At 43.5% G+C, this 16,695-nt stretch overlaps 1 pseudogene; it reads left to right on the forward strand.

The window, feature by feature from the left end:
* Nucleotides 1-4,070: 4,070 nt before the first annotated feature.
* Nucleotides 4,071-16,426, forward strand: LOC133890685 (mitotic checkpoint serine/threonine-protein kinase BUB1-like; annotated as a pseudogene).
* Nucleotides 16,427-16,695: the final 269 nt, after the last annotated feature.

The following is a 16,695-nucleotide window of genomic DNA, read 5'->3' on the forward strand; positions in this document are numbered from 1 at the left end:
CATGAGTATATGAGTGTTTAAGCCACTAGTACCAAGAAAAACAACCCTGCAAAGGTGAAAAACTGCAGCTTAAAGAAAAAGATCTCCTGGCAAAAGGATCCTCTCCAAGTTGATGATCTAGAGGCAAGGGTACTCAAGACCCACGAGCATATACTTGTATGTGAGTTTTTATGCCTCTAACAACAAGAAGAATGATCTCAAAAGGTGCTGAAATTTTAGCTCAAAAACCAAAACGAAAATCAAAATTAAAAACCGAAAAATTTGCGAACTTGCAAGAGAACCAATAGAGGGAAACTAGAAAGAAAGGAATTCAAGCATATGCAAAAACATAAACTAAATTACTCAAAGAGGTCAGCCCTATTTTAGACGGATTACAAAGATTTATCTCTCAAAACTCTCACATATTATATAGGCTAAGTACTCATCCTTCTCTCCTCTAAAACTTTAGCTCTAAGACTCTGAAATGGGTGGCACAAGGGGGCTTAAGTGGCTGGTTCAAAGCTCTCTCTAGCCCTATCCCTCTATTTATAGGTCTAGGAAACTTGGTCCTTAAGTTTCCTAGCTTTTTCCAAAATACCCCTCTCTTGTAGTGCACTCCTACCTACCACTGAGGGTATTTTGGTCTATTTTCTTCTCCATTCATCAGATGGCCGCGGCGCCTTCACGACTTAGCTTCGCCTCGACTCAAGCTTCGCTATGGTGCCACATACTCCTCTAGTCCTCCCACGGTTTTGAGGCCAAACCGCGAAACCGTCTGCACGCTTCTCAAAGTATGACTCACTGCCTTGCTTACACCTTAAGTAAGCGCTTCAATGTCGATGCGTGTACTCCGTCATGCGATCCTGACCATCGGCAAGTCTTTCCCGCTCCTAATCCCTCGGGTCGCCTTGTCACTTGCACCGGTATCCCCTTCGCTTGACTTTGTCAACACGCCGTCTCCATCCGTCTTCAATGCTTTGCTTGATCTCCACGTGTTCAGCTAGGATCACTCTTGACTCCGCCCGGCCTCCTTGATCGTCTGGCACCAAGCACTCCGCTTGGCCTCGATCATCCCGCTGTCGACCGCTAAGTTGCATCCATCACCTGCACACCATGAGACAAGCAAACACATATCTCTAACTCCAATTTCAATTAGTCCATAATCATTATGCTCAAATGAAATCTCAAATCAATTCAAATCACATCAAAACTCATGCAAAATCGAAGATCATCAAACCAAATAAATGACAATATCAATCACTCATCACAAGAAAACCAAGACATATTCAACTTGGTTTCTCAGTGGTGATTTAGCTTATGTAGCGCCATCTGTGCTGCTCTGCCTATAATTTCTGATGCGTACCATGCGGGATTGAATCAGGATGCACAAGTGTGTCAATTCTGTCTTCAAATTGCTATTAGGTTGTAATGGCGATGCAGTGTGATTTCAGCTACGATTTGGTTATAGGGTTAATTAGATGAAATTTGTAGAAAACGAAAAATACCATTACAAATTGGGTATTTTGTAACCATGCCATTACAAACTTGCTTCTTTCACACCCATGCCATTTTGTACGCCCAGGACATAGAATCATACCTTTCATGAGCCATCTATTTTCGTATGAACCAATCTGACCCTGGCCCGAACCATTTTGTTAGCTCCGAGTCCTACTCGACCAATTGTTGTCCGTCATACTCCTTCGCGGGGCCGTGGAAGGCGGTGTCCGGGCTCACGAAGAAATCTTCAACGAGAGAGTTGGTGCTGAACCGATGATGGTCGAGCATGTCTTTGGCGTGGTGGAAGTGGTAGAACTCCGAGCTTTGTAATGGCGGCCAACGTGGCCACTGGCATTGGCTTTGTGCCGGAGACTTCGAAGGACCTGCGCACGGAGCTGGACCGGTCCAGGCTCCGGTGCCTTCGATTTGATGAGTCCATGTAGTAGTCTCACGTCTGCGCCAAGCCGATGGGGATGTTGGCGTCGGGATTGGGATCAGGTTGGGAGTCGTCCTCCATGGGGATTTGATCGTCGGAGTGCTCGACAATGCTGGCAAGGGAGTCCTCGAGCTCGGAGAGGATGGGCGGGAGGCAGGAGAGTGGTGGGGGCGCGAGGCCAATGCCAATGCTAGTGCCGGCGCCGAACAAGGCGACACCGAAGCCTCCGATTGATTAGGGCCACGTTCAGATCGATCCGTGGGGGGCTCTCACCTTGGGTATTTTAGGGGGAGGAATAGCTGAGGAGGATGGGGACGGGTGCTTGGCGGTAGAGTTCCGTTTAGTCTCCACCATGGCGTTCATCGGAGGCGTCGCTCCTCTTCTTTTCCACCCCTTCAGCGAGAGGAACTCTTTTGGCTTTGGGCATGGTCAAATTGGTTCATAAGAAAATACGTGGCTCGTGAAAGGTATGATTCTATGTCCTGGGCGTACAAAATGGCATGGGTGTGGAAGAAGCAAGTTTGTAATAGTATGGTTACAAATACCCAATTTATAATGGCATTTTCCGATTCCTGCAAATTTGTAATGGCACGCAACAAATTTGTAATGGCACTGTCGGAGGATTAACTCCTGTCGCAGGGATCCTGAGAGACCCCTTTTTAGAGATTCGGCCGGGGGATGATCCTGAATAAGTTCGTCGGAGGAATAAATGGGAATGAATGCAACGGCCGGTGGTGGGGGAGTCGACCTAATGCAAGAAGAAGTAAATGCACCGGAATTTAGACAGGTTCAGGCCGCACGGGGGCGTAATACCCTACTCCTGTATGGATGCTATAACTGTCCTGAGGAAGTCCCTCAAGGATGTTGCTGGTTACAAGGATGTTGGCCTAACTAAGAGCTTGAGGCTCCTTGTTCTTCAGCTGGAACTGTGCTCAACCTTGCTCACAGTGTCTACTCTCGGTCTCTCGTCGTCGTTGGTCTTTCGTTCTTCGTGTTTACTCCCGAACTCTCGTTGTTCTTCAGGACGGCTCTCCCTTTGCTTCTGTGCTGCCGGCTGTTTTAAGTACCCGCCGGCCACGACATGCCCCGAACGGAAAGGAGGGGGCTCGAGTTCCGAGACGCCATGAATGGAAAAGACGTCATCATTTCTTCTCGGTGAAGTGACCGGGGGTGGAAAATGCGTCGCACGCCCGGTCGCCCGTCACCATAAATGCCCTGGCAACGGGCGCTGTGGAGAGTGCCCACCGGGCAGCCGCAGAGCAACCCGGCGTGCTCGCCCTGTCTTGTTCCCCTGCCACAGCAGTGCGGCAGACGGAACGCCTTGATTCTCACGACGTTATCCCGAGACAAGCCGGATGGCACGGGACGGGACCTGTGCAATTAATGACCCCACGCCTCTCTGCCAAAACGCGGCAGGAACTGACGCTGAGCGCGGCGGGAGCAATTGGAGGTGTCAGGCCACGCACGCTCATTAAGTGCGGCCTCAGACCTCTGGCTGGTTGACACCTCATCGGCAGGCCCCTCGGGGGCCTTTCTGAGTCGTCGGGGTACCGAGTGCTCGGGGGTACTGTTCACCTCCCCGAGCACTCTCTCCCGAGCACTCTTGCATGAACCCTCGGGGAACCGAGTGCTCGGGGGCTGCCACGTGCAGCCCTGAGCACTCTCTCCCGAGCACTCTTGTACGGATCTTCGGGGAACCGAGTGCTCGGGGGCCACCGCTCGCGGCCCCGAGCACTCTCTCCCGGAACTTAGCTCTTCTGATCGTCGGGGGACTAGGGTGCTCGGGGGTGACCGGGCACCTCCCCGAGCACTTTCTTCCTGGTACTTAGATTCCGTGGATCATCGGGGAATTGGGATGCTCGGAGACCACTGACTGTGGCTCCGAGCACCTTCTCCCGGGAATTGGCCTTTTCTCATCCCACAAGAGAGACCTCGCGGGATGGCGCCATGTGACGGATGGCTGGCCTGGCCTCGCTATTCGGGGACCCCCGGTTCCTGATACACCGACAGACACGCATCTAATTAACCCTTGGTTATATAAACTCATCTATATGTCACTCTTTGTTTTATTTTGCAAGTACATAGGTCTGGGTTTTCATGCACATATTGGGTATACATGCACAATTTGTAAGCTTACCAGTGTGATGTGCGTGCCCTTTGGGTGTGAACCTGTATATATGTGCCTTGTTTGCTTAGGTTGGTTTCTTGGTTTGTATTCAGGTCTATCAGCAAGGCTATGGATGACCTCGGGACAGGCCCACAATATGATGCAGCAGCCCTTGACCAGCTCAAGCTTTATCTGACCGAATGCATTGAAAAATATAGGGATGATTACCAGTACTCCACTGATCCGCGCCTCCTCAAGATCTGGATCCTCTATGTAACTGATCGATTTTAAATGTCAATTTTGATCTCATACCTCCTGGTTGACTGGTTGTTCTTTTAATTATTTTTTGGGGATCTTCTGTGATTCTTGCTGTTTTAGGCGGATGCAACTGGTGACTTCCCCAAAGCAACTTGAGGACAGAAGAATATGTTCTTGGAGCATGCACTGCTCTATGAATCATATGCACTGTTTCTCTTTGCTAAGGGCCAAGTGCTGGAGGCTGATAAGGTGTATGGGATCGGTGTCTCCAGGTTAGTGAGAGGAAAATATTTTCCACTCGATGCTTACTTCTTTTTGAGCATATACAACCTCATGTTCTCATGATGATGTGATGGTAAATTTTGGTGTGTGGCTTCATCAGAAAAGCTGAGCCCCTCGACCATTTGAAGAAGACGTACTTGGCCTTTTTGAAACGATTGGAGAAAACTGTAAAAGAAGCAGATGCGGATGCACAGGTATGGCAACCACATGATGCGATCAAATTGTTTCTGGCCTGTATGTTGAGCACGACGCTTTTGTATCTGCCAAATATCTCATGATCTCATATTGTTTGTAGCCATGGGTATGTTGAGCATCACATTTCTGTCTTTGTCAAATAGCTCTTAGATTTCATATTCAACTGCAAATTTCATATTAGGAGTTCATGGTTGTGCTGTGGCATTTGATTTGTGGTCATTTGTGTCTTGTCACTGGAGTTCTCGGCTCTCACCAACACACACATACTGAACTTCTGTCCAAACAGAAAATTTTACATTCATATAACTTAAATCATTCCCATACTTTTACTTCCCATGTCTATCAATACATTTATAATAAGGTAAAACTCAAAAATTGCAGATGCATACTTTAGTCTTATAGCATGCACATCTATTTTGCTCTGAAAGTATACAAAATTACTTGTGAGTTTGAACCAATTTGTTTTTCTAAAATTTGCTTGCAGCAAAATTGTTCACAAATTGTTCTCATTTTTATTGAAAATATGTAGCGACTAGATCTGATATTGCCTTTGAATGATTTTAATTTGTTCATAAAAAATTGTTGAACATCCGATCTGAATTGCCTTAATTTGTTTCTTAAATTGATCACGGACCTATTCTAATTTATTTATGATTATTTTACAAAGTTGCTTACATAACTGCATTTAAAAGGCATACGAACAAATGGATTATTTATTAATTGTTTTCTCTATTTTAGCCACGCATTTAAGTGGGTCCAAATAAGTGTTGTAGGTTCAGATGTAAAAAATTTCAAAAATAGAATAAAATGCTCATATTCAGAATTTTTTTTTATAAAAAATAGGTGTGCATGACATAAGTTTAAAGCATGCATGTGCAATTTTTAGATGTCCTTATAATAAACTAATAACCAGGAAATAGACAAGCTTACTACTGTGGAAAACTTATATCAATTGCTCTGCAGAGTTCATGTGAACCGTATATTACAGACGATGGATAATATGGTCTATTAACATGTGTATAACAGTAGAAGCCTTGTTCTCTTGTTCAACACATTTTAAGTTAGGGCATCATACTTCCTAGCAATGTAAACTAAAGACAGGGTGATAAACGGCTTGAACTTGGCTTAACTCCTAATACTAGCTAAGTGTTCATGCATTGCAACAAAAACACAAACATTGACGCGGTAACATCTAAACACAAACTCAAGATATGAAGATGTGGATGCGTCATGACAACACCGCCGAACAAATATATTGGGAGCAATGCTGTAATTCGATTTTAGATGTGATCCAAAAAAGAAGGAGATGTTAATTTTCCTCCTAATTTCAATTAGCAAAAGAGATCCTATATCCGTAGCCAGTAACGAGACAGGGAGACTGTAGGACAAAGGTAGATGGCAAAAGTGGATAAATTATTCAAATTTTAGTGGTTTTTATTAAATGAGATGAGAGTAGGAGGAAGCAGTAGCGTATGAACCAACTCGTGTTTTATACAGTAGAGATTAAAAACCATTATAGGGAAGCTGAAACAAATGTGGGGTATTTTGTCGATTTTATAAATACAGGGCTGCTCGTTTTTTGAGTTAATTCAAACCACATTAAGGATTATTTGATAATTACCTTATTTAACTAATAAACTATAGGTCAATCACCAATGGGTTAGCTTATATGATAAGTGTAACATTCACCAAGCTTTATTTGTATTTTGACAACTCTTTATATCACAACTTGGATGTTTCCTATTTCTTGTGCGGTGGAATGGTTGATTTTTCGCGCAATGTTTATCCAGTAACAGGATAATGTTTTAAAGTCATGGAGTCAAGTCATCTTGGCACCGACTAGCTGACTAGGTCGACAAGACAGTCGACTACCGGCTGACTAGTTGTCCAGGCAAGTAGTAGTTTAGTAATATACTACTAAGTGACTATACATGGTTCTGAACTTCTGATTCAGAGTATTACTCTATTAGTCCTATACTACTACCTAATTAGGAAAACACAAGTGCACAAAGAGATTATCATGAAATTACGAAGCAAAGTAAGTAGAAACAACTAAACAGATAGCACCGCTGGAGGAGGAGGAGGGTTGGCTCATCGGCGTCCACTTGGAGTCTTGGACCGATGGCGGCAGTGGTAGAAAACAGACCGGTGGCAACGGCAGCCAGTAGTAAAGTACACACTGCACTGCAGACTTGCAGAGGGTAGTCGGCAGAGCTCAGACCGTTGCAGAGAGAGCGAGGGAGACTTGGAGTTGGGAGGAAGGGATGAGCAATATGTATAGCTAATTCTTACTGGGCTCGAAGCCTCAAAAACAACTGGGCTGAAATTCCTAAGCCCAACTGCCCGAGTTTCTTGAGTTTTTTTATATCTTCTATCATTAATATTTAAATAAATACTCCTGATGACAATATTTGCATAAATAGATGCCTATCGCCATCTGAAAGGGTTGTAACCTTTTCAAAGGGCGGTAAGGATGCCATGGTGGCGCTATTACTGCCCTCTCAGAGAGCCGGTAGGCCCCACCCCCACGCCCGTCGGTTGTATCGCCCCTTACCGCCACTGAGAGGGCGGGTAGTCCCCCTTATCGCCCTCTTAAGTGTTGGTGCCCCAGGCACCCGCAATCTCCCACCAGCCTCACGCTATAAAAAGGCTGAAAATCAGCCAAAATAACCATTTAAATCTAGAGGAGAGGGATGCAGCGTGGCGAAGTCCTACTGTTTTTTCTCTGCGAATTTTGGATCTCGGTTTCTGGTAATTTTTCTAGACTTATATTTTTATTAGTAATTAAAGTACCACTAGATCTAAGGTTTAGCGACATAACAATAGTTACACTATATTAGACCTAGGGTTTAGAAAGGTGATCATAAAAGGATGCTTTTTTATCTTTTACAGTATATTGTAAAGATCAATTTCAACATGGTAGGATATTCATCAGATGTACAGTAGTATTTAGAGTACAGTAGTTTCGATTATCTAGATTTTACAGAATAATGATGTAGGTAATAATTATAGATAATTAGAAACTTTATTAAGTAGATGGATAGTTAATTAGTTTAAATTGAATAGTTTGCTTAGGAGCAATATTGATTGTAGTGAACTAAACGTATTGTTAGGTGATCTTGGTGCTGGTAATTTTGTTAGAGTTTCGATAATCAGAAGTATAGTCAAGCGGGTTTGCGACAAGATCGCGTGTGCTCTAAAGCTTACCTCATGTCGATCCATCACAGACATCACCGATGCTCCTTCCAGGTCGAGTGAGGTCCACGCAGAGTCATCCAGGAGTTCTGATGTGCAACAACCTCCACCGAGACCGGCATCCACACCGCCACCTCGACCATGGCCTTCAGGGCTGGACACAACAGGTATACATTTTTCATACACACGATGATTAGCGATATTGTTTTGTTACTGATACATTAATTTCAAAAAATATATTAGGTGCACCTACATACTTATCGACGCTGACACCTAGACCATGACCAGTACCGGCACCTTCATCGTTCGCAGGCCTCTTAGGTGATGGGCGCCAATATACTGCCATATTCAATATATTCAATAGTATATCTAATATAATCATCTGTCTGCAGGTTACTACGGTGATGAAGCCAGGACGTCTTCATCTGCATCTCGACCGTTCGCATGTCCACCGTTTGGACCTCCACCGTTCGCACCCTTCGACACTCATGCCTGGCCGTCTACTGCTGCACTTGCGTACCATACATGTACAATATTGTATTTTATACTAATACATTCATTTCCATATTTACCGTATCTAATAAATTCATCTGTTCGCAGGCCCCTCGAGTGATTATACATGGACGATGGCAACACCATCGCAGTTGTCATACCCGAGTCAGGAGGCTGAGCCTGGGCTAGACCCCCGTTCGACCTCATGAGGGACTTCTTCGGGGCCACACCGGACTACGACGTCGTCACGTGTTCCCAGTTGCCCAGTGCTCCACTACCGACGTAGCAGAGCCAGGAGGAGGCCTTGACACCTGTGATCGCTACGAGACCTACCAGGCAGGTTGGTCCACCGGACGCCCTGATCTACTTTAGGGGCCACGTGAGGGTGAACTAGCAACAACAGCTACGGGAGCATGATGATGGGAATGGTTGATGACAGCGGGGGAGACAGCAGTAGGATTTTACCTTTACTTTTGTAACTTACATGTTTGTTTCATGATGCATCTTCGATTCGTGAACTAGTCTTACATATTCGGATGTGTCTACTTTCTATGTACTACTTACTATGTTATTACTGAATTTCTTAATCCCACGTGACTGCACGCTAGTTGTATTTCTTCAATAGGTTGACCCATTCCTCGTCCTCGGCTTTGATATCGAAGTTGATCCACATTATGAAATCACAAAACCTAATGGATGATTAAGAAATGACATAAATTAAATACCCCATGACACACGGACGAATGATCAATGTTTGATCACTCGAAGAATCTCCTCCCATAGGTTTTGAGCTCATATGATACCTTCATTTCGCATACAATTCCGCACTTGCACAACGGCAGTGGTATACCAAACGTAGGCATACCAGAGGTCGACATTTCACATTTTTAATTTATTTGTTAGTTATCTATTAAGATTCATTACAAATTAATTATGATATTTAATACTTGTTTAATATTTCTTAAATAATTGGGGACTCGCGCTTTGGTGCAAAGCCATAACATTGCAGTGAATGATCAATAAATCTATGGTGGAATCTTTGGGTACAGGCTTTCCATGGACACTTACAACGATCCATATGGCATTAATATCTCTTTACAGGTTGTGCGTGAAAGGAAAGATGACCCCTTCAAGGAGAACAACCTAATCCAAGCCGTGACCAAATTGCATGTAAGATCCTTCTGTTCTGTGTTAATCGCTCCGCTCCAACATTTAACTATCGAGGACCTTAGGGTCCTCTTGCACAAGCAGCGTCAAATGTATCTCAAGGTGTGCGAACTGGCCGACCATCCTTCTGTGTTAGGTTTCTCTAGGAGGAAAAAAACAATAGTGACGTTGTCCGATTAGTATGCATCCTACATTTAGGTTTGTCATTTTCTATTTGGTCATACTACTTATCTTTTTCCATTGATTCGAATGCTCCTCTTGCTTTAGGCGTTCCTGAAAGACGCACAGTTGATCAACAAATAAATCACAAACTTCTTGATGATGTATATACTCTTCGGCGGGGGTATGATGCCAGGTTCGCATAGAAGACAACGACGTTCAGCGAACCTAAGGGGTACAGAGGTGCCCTCTAGTACTCACCCATAAATTGACGAGGACGATGAGGATGATGATTTCATACCTCCAATGCCTTGACGTTCCAGCAACAATACAGGAGAAGGTTCAAGGGACATTGCAAGAGGACGTTAATGCACCACATCGAGATAACGTACAACCGACAAGAAAATAGGACATGCTACTATCGTGATAGCTTAAGATGACGGCGGCGGCGACGATTTCATGCCACAACGACCCCTCCCTCCAAGGTCTCCATCTCTGGAGGACATTGATGACCCTGAAAATGATGGTGGATATTTTGGTACTCATCCTTACAACTTCGCATCACCACCTCGGAGAAGACAACCATCTTACCCTGATAGCATTAACTGGCATAGCTGGAATTCTTTCATTAATTTGCGTCGCCACTTTCCTCCGCCATCTTGAGATGATTTAGGTATTCAACATCTATCCACTAACAACTATGCAAATGCCAGCCACGACTATGTGTTTTGTTTACATTTCCATTTCATTAGTTCAGCTTAATGGATATATATATATTAACATACTATGTTATGAACTATTTGTGAACTTTATGTCTAATTAATGTGATAATTAGTTTATTATATTAACCTACTATCCAAACACAACAGAGCTTTAAGCACGAAATGACAACATCTCTATCATGAGTCTGGTTTTAGAAACGAAGTGACCACACGACCGCTTTAACCATGAAATGACAACATATTTGTCCTGACGCAGGCTGTAGACATGAAGTGACCACACGGTAGAGTTTTAATCGTAAATTAAATGGCAACACCTCTATCTTAACACATGGATCTTTGCCTAGCATCAATATCACAATATTTCCATCTTTCATAGAGAATCCTATGCTCTAGCCCCCAGCCAAGCCCATACCCTCAGTCCATACATCAGTCCCAGCCACCATAAATAACCCCACCCTCATCCATGAATAGACCACTCCTTCCTCAGCTCTCTCAACTACAATGTCTTTATCAGCTTCACCAAACCCACCCATGAAACATTGGAGGATTTTTATCCCCTAGGGGGTCGAACCGTCGATGTGCTTATGTGACGACCTTTGTAGGTTTCGCGAGTCACAGGACATCTCTTACACATATGGCCTACACTTCTTCATGTGTGCCAACTACTAATACGACAAGCCTCAGCATGAACCGTATGAGTACCCACCGGTATAGTGACATAGATCACTCATGCAGCACTTTCCATACGATTTCATGTATTATTTTATTAATCTCACATCTTGTTTCATTTGTCCAGTCTCCTTCACCTATCTGTGACTTCATGGAATAGCTTGACATGGAGCAAAATGAAGACCAGAAGCGGTGGGTTGACAAGAGCATGTGGTAAAGAAGAGAAGCGTACGAATGCTGGAAGTACGAGCAACAACAGGAGAAACTATGACTGAAGTGGTAGGAGAAGGAGCGCATGAGGAAGGCAGCAGAGGAGCTCGCTGTAGCTCAAGCACACAAAGCAGAGAGGACAAGGAAGTGAGAGAGGGCCCATCGCGCTAAGACAGGTGACCTCGATACCCTAATAAAGGGCAAATATCCTAAGTGCACTTAGTAGAGAGCATCTATTATAACCCAGCATATTTTCATATACTAAGGTATGTTAGGATTAGCAGCGACACGCTATTAGATTAATCTTTAGACGTATCATACATAACAACGTTTGTTGTCGTCATGTCTTTATGGTTAGGATTCATTCGCGCAACAACGACAAACTCCATGTCCCATGTAATATTTGTCAGTTTATGTAACCTTCGTGCTAGGTTTTATGCTAATAGTGCTTCACAACTACAATTATTCAAAAAATTAGATTTTGTATCCTCCCAATATTACGCCACTAAAAAAAAAAAATACTCATACAGTTTTATATCAAATAAATAAACAAATATCGACAAATTTACATCGATCCAAAATTTCTAAAAAAGAACTACTCCGCGATGCTGTTTGACCACTTTTTACACAACTAACATTTTTCACCGAATGAATGTGCACTATTTTTCAAATTGACGCATACAAAAGTTAAATAAAAAAAATCCAAGCGGTGGGGCTAACCATCCTCTGGGAGGGCGGCAAGGACTAATCATCCTCTCAGAGGGCGGTAAGGGGTGCTGCACGACGGGCGCTCGAGGGTGGAGCCTCCCTCCCACTAAAAGGGTGGTAAGGACTAATCGCCTCTCAGAGAGCAGTAAGGGCCTCCGATGCAACGTCACTATCTTTACCGTCCTCTGAAAGGGCTGCATTCAGAGGGCGGTAGGCATCTATTTGTGTAAATATTATCATCAGGGGTCTATTTATTTAAATATTAATGATAAAAATAAAAAACTCAAGTTTCTTTCCTTCCAGGCAAGTCGTCCGTGCCCAGAATAGACGTCTAGTTGTAATGAATCGATGATTAGCTGACTTATTTGCTGACCGGACGGGTAATCAACGGCTAATCGTTCGGACGACTTAATAACATTGGGATAATTGAATATGATCTGCACATTCCTGTGCTTGTGATTAGTCTCCTTTCACCATATGCTATTTATAACAGCAATTTATCTGTTTTCATGTTGCTTGTGGCTTGAGATTTGAATATAGATTGAGGCTAACGTGCATTGATGTCTACCTCATATTTGTTACACTATGTTGGCTTAAACTGTTATACAACAATACAATCTGTTGCCACTTAGATCCATGGTAATTAGTTGAAAGTTTATTATTTCAACTTAATGAAATAAGATTATATCCGTCTGAGGTACACAAAGAACCTGATTTTAGGAAATATAACACGCCTCTCGTTGCTTAGACTGGTTATCATGGTATGAGTGAGAAATATATTTAATTCTGAATTAGTCATACTTGGTAATGAATTTCAAACTTTGATTCATCCTGGTCATATGATCTATTGTGAGTTGCTAGTGTATCCTGGAGAAACTTTGGGTATATGGTAGGACAGAGCATTTTCATAGCTTTAGTGGACTGAGCATTGTTATGGAGCATAGACACAGAAAAGTGGGAGTTTTATTTTTTTGTACTGAGCATTATAGATATAGCTTCTCCCTAAGCTTGGGAAGTAATCTATGCAAAATATTATTCCCTTCTTTTCTTTTAACTTACATATTCTCCAACAGAAGGTTTCATCACTGTTCATTATTTTACCTAGTATCATTTTCATGCATACAGTTGCTTAACGCCTATCATCCTGGTGGATTACTGGTTGTTCTTCGCTCTGGTTTTGTTTGTTCTTTTCTCTAGCCCAAACCATAAAAAATACAGAAGAAGGAACCTATTGCAGTAGATCCATGGTCCGAGTCTACTAGGGACACTTCACTCCAGACAATTAAGGGTGACCTCAAGAAGTTCGCTGTAAGTTGCTACTTACCAGCATGTAGGGTTTTTCAATCTGTTGCTTGACCCTCATCTTAGGGTTGCACAAATCCGTAACAGGGCTATCATAAGAGCAACAAGGTCTACTCCGGAAAGGTTCCCTTAACTTCTTCACAGAATGCTTTAAGAAACAAGATCATTGAGTTAGGTATAACTGTAATTATTATTTTTCTGTCTTGCACAAAGTTGTCATACATTTTGCATCATGTTCCTAGTTTGGCTACTTGATGATCAGTGCTCTCAATTTGTAATGAGTACATAAAGTTTTCCCTATATATATATTACAAAGTATAGTTACAATTCCTTTGTTGTGTCATGGTGGCAGAAAGTATCAAATCAAAGGATCACCTGGTTCTGGTGCTTTTGCTAAAGTATACAAAGCCACTGTTGATGGTAATGCGGAAGAACTGGTTGCTTTGAAGGTGAAACATGTTTCCATTGTCATACTGAAACTTACCTTTCGTAGTTCTTTCCATTGTTAAACCCTAGTACTTACTTGCAGATTCGGAATCCCTCATTTCCTTGGGAATTTTACATTTATCGCCAGATTGATATGCGCATATCTGATATTGAGGTACAAGATTTCTGTTTAAGAACAGCCATGATGCTTTCATGAAATCAAAATGGTGTTTATACTATAAATAAATTGTTTTACTTCCAGAGACCAAGCTTTGGCTACGCACATGAAATGCACGTCTTCTCTGATGTCAGTGTGTTAGTCTGTGATTACCTGCCCTGTGGAACTCTTCTGGTAATTACTTCTTATTTATCATGGAATCCTTTAGAAACCAGTTCTAGCAAAACTACTTTGTGTGGCTGGATTATCTTATCTGTGTTAGTGACAATATGTAACTATAACCAATGGATGTTGCTAAGATGTGGTGAGATATAACTCAACCCTTTTGCAGGATGTCATAAATTTCCACTTAGTAGTTAGTCGGAACATGGATGAAGTTCTATGCGTGTATTATACCATAGAGATGCTGAATATGTTAGAAACACTGCACAGTGTTGGCATAATCCATGGTAATTTCAAGCCTGACAATATCCTTGTTTGCTACCCAAGGTAATCAATGTACTTCTACCTCCAATTTCCCAGGTGTTTTCTGGATAATAGATAATACAAAATTATTAAGCCAGTCACTCTACATTTAAGTGACGTATAGTTTGCTTAAAAAGAGGAGGGGAAGGGGGAGGTTGCAGATATGATACCATTGTTGCTGCTGCTTTATGCGGCCCCACTTCAGTGGTATGTCCGTATGTCTACTGGATAGTAAACATGTGAAATTCATTAATTTTCTCTAGTATTAAGGGTTGAGATTGCAAATTCTCAAACATAAAACTGTAAGGTTGGACCATTATCGCCATTCTAATTCTGAAAGGTTCTTGTATTGGACATATCCTGGTTAGTTCTGAATGTTTAGTCCTGAGTTCCACAAACATCTGCAATTGTTACAAGTAGTCCAGATGCTATACTTAGTCCTTGCAAAGAAACATAATTTATTTGTGCAAATGTTTGAGATGTTTGGTCATAAAAGCAGAAGTTGATAAGTGGTCTATTTGTTGGCCCCTAGGTGTTGTGTTGGTGGGTGCAAAAATCTTTGCTCATTTACTAGTATATTCATTACTTATGAGCAGAGAATCCACATTTGATGCTCCTAGTTTCTGCTCAGATGTTGATTTTCTGATCTCCATCATTCCCTTGAGAAATAGGATTTGGACAATTGAGAGATAGGATTTTTCAACTGCAAACTAGTATGTAGTTAAAGTAGGTTCTTCAATTGAGAGATAGGATTTTTATATCTTAGCCAGTGCTAACTCAGAAGAAAATTTTCTGATACATCCATTTATGCAAAGCTCTTGCAAGAAAGAAAACCTGACTTTCAATAGCCCATTCTTTGACTTTTCACCACCATGAGTAACTCGTAGGCCCGTGTCAACTCGTTTCAATATGATATCAACTAGTGTCCACTAATCTGTATCTTTCTTCTACTTTTTTGTGCGTAAAGAGGAGATATCACAGATGACACCTTCAGAAGTGAAACAAGAGCCGAGCAGAATCAGGTGAGCATATCCATCTTGACATGCTGGGTAACCTCCGGATTCAGGCATTGGAAGCCCTTTTCTGAACTTTACGAAATCTGCATTCCAGGGGCTCTGCCTTGTTGACTGGGGCCGTGGCATTGATCTAAATCTTTTCCCCATCGGCACGGAGTTTCACGGGGACTGTGGAACCTCAGGATTCAGCTGCGTTGAGATGCAGGAAGAGAGGAACTGGACGTATGGAGTCTGTAGCCTGTTCCTTTCTCAAGTATTATTAATGGTTACCGAATGCAACTATCTATCTGATACACACTAAATTGGTGGTCTCTTTTGCTTGTAGGTTGACATATACGGCCTCTGCGCCATTGCGCACATGATGCTGCATGGAGCACCCATGAGCATCGAGAAGGCGCCCATGGCAGGTGGAGGCTACGAATACCTGCCGAAACTGCCGTTTAAATGGTGCCTCCATTGCGAATCCCTTCTTCAGTCTCTCGTGCGTGCGTGCGTGTTAAGCAACCGAGCAAGTAGGAGATCAGGGAGATGCATTGCATATCATTACCCAACCCCCCATGTCGTTCGATCACAGGTACTGGAACGCGGTGCTGTGGAAGAGCCTCTTCTCCACGCTGCGGAACGCGTCCTCCAACGGGAGCGACGTGGCGGCGCTCCGGAGCCTGCGGGCGTCCTTCCGGGAGTACATGTGCGGCAGCAAGCAGCTCATCGGCAAGCTGAACCAGCAACTGGCGAGGCAGAAGGCCTCCCTGTGCTCATCCTGAGGCGCATCGACCGGTTCTCTTCGCAACATATCGTAGCAGCATGGCTTGCCATGCTGTGCAGTCGAGACCTTCAACTGCCTCTGATTCCCGTGCACCGCTGGTGCCTGCGATCCCCATGTATCCCCGACGAGTATGAACGGAGAGCCTGTCAGTCACATCTTAAGTTATCCCCGGCAATACTAGCGACCAATTCTCTGTACGCGCTACATGGAACCCTACAGGTACAAGACACGCGGAATCAAACGAAAACGGATGTGGAGTCGCTGTCACAGGCCAACAGCGCGCGAAGTCAAATGAGTTCGCAAATCAGCTGAGGCAAGCCGCAACGGTGGCGCTCGTGCTGTCGCTTTTCTCGTGAATGGATCATGTCGTGCTGTTCCATTCTTTGGGCGGGGGTGTGGGGTCGCCGTGGCGCTTCGTGGCTGATCTTGGCTTGCGTCCGCGCCTGGCGCTTCCTTTGGTCTGTGG

This window comes from Phragmites australis, chromosome 14 (assembly GCF_958298935.1).
Source record: "Phragmites australis chromosome 14, lpPhrAust1.1, whole genome shotgun sequence".
In the NCBI taxonomy this organism is placed as follows: domain Eukaryota; kingdom Viridiplantae; phylum Streptophyta; class Magnoliopsida; order Poales; family Poaceae; genus Phragmites; species Phragmites australis.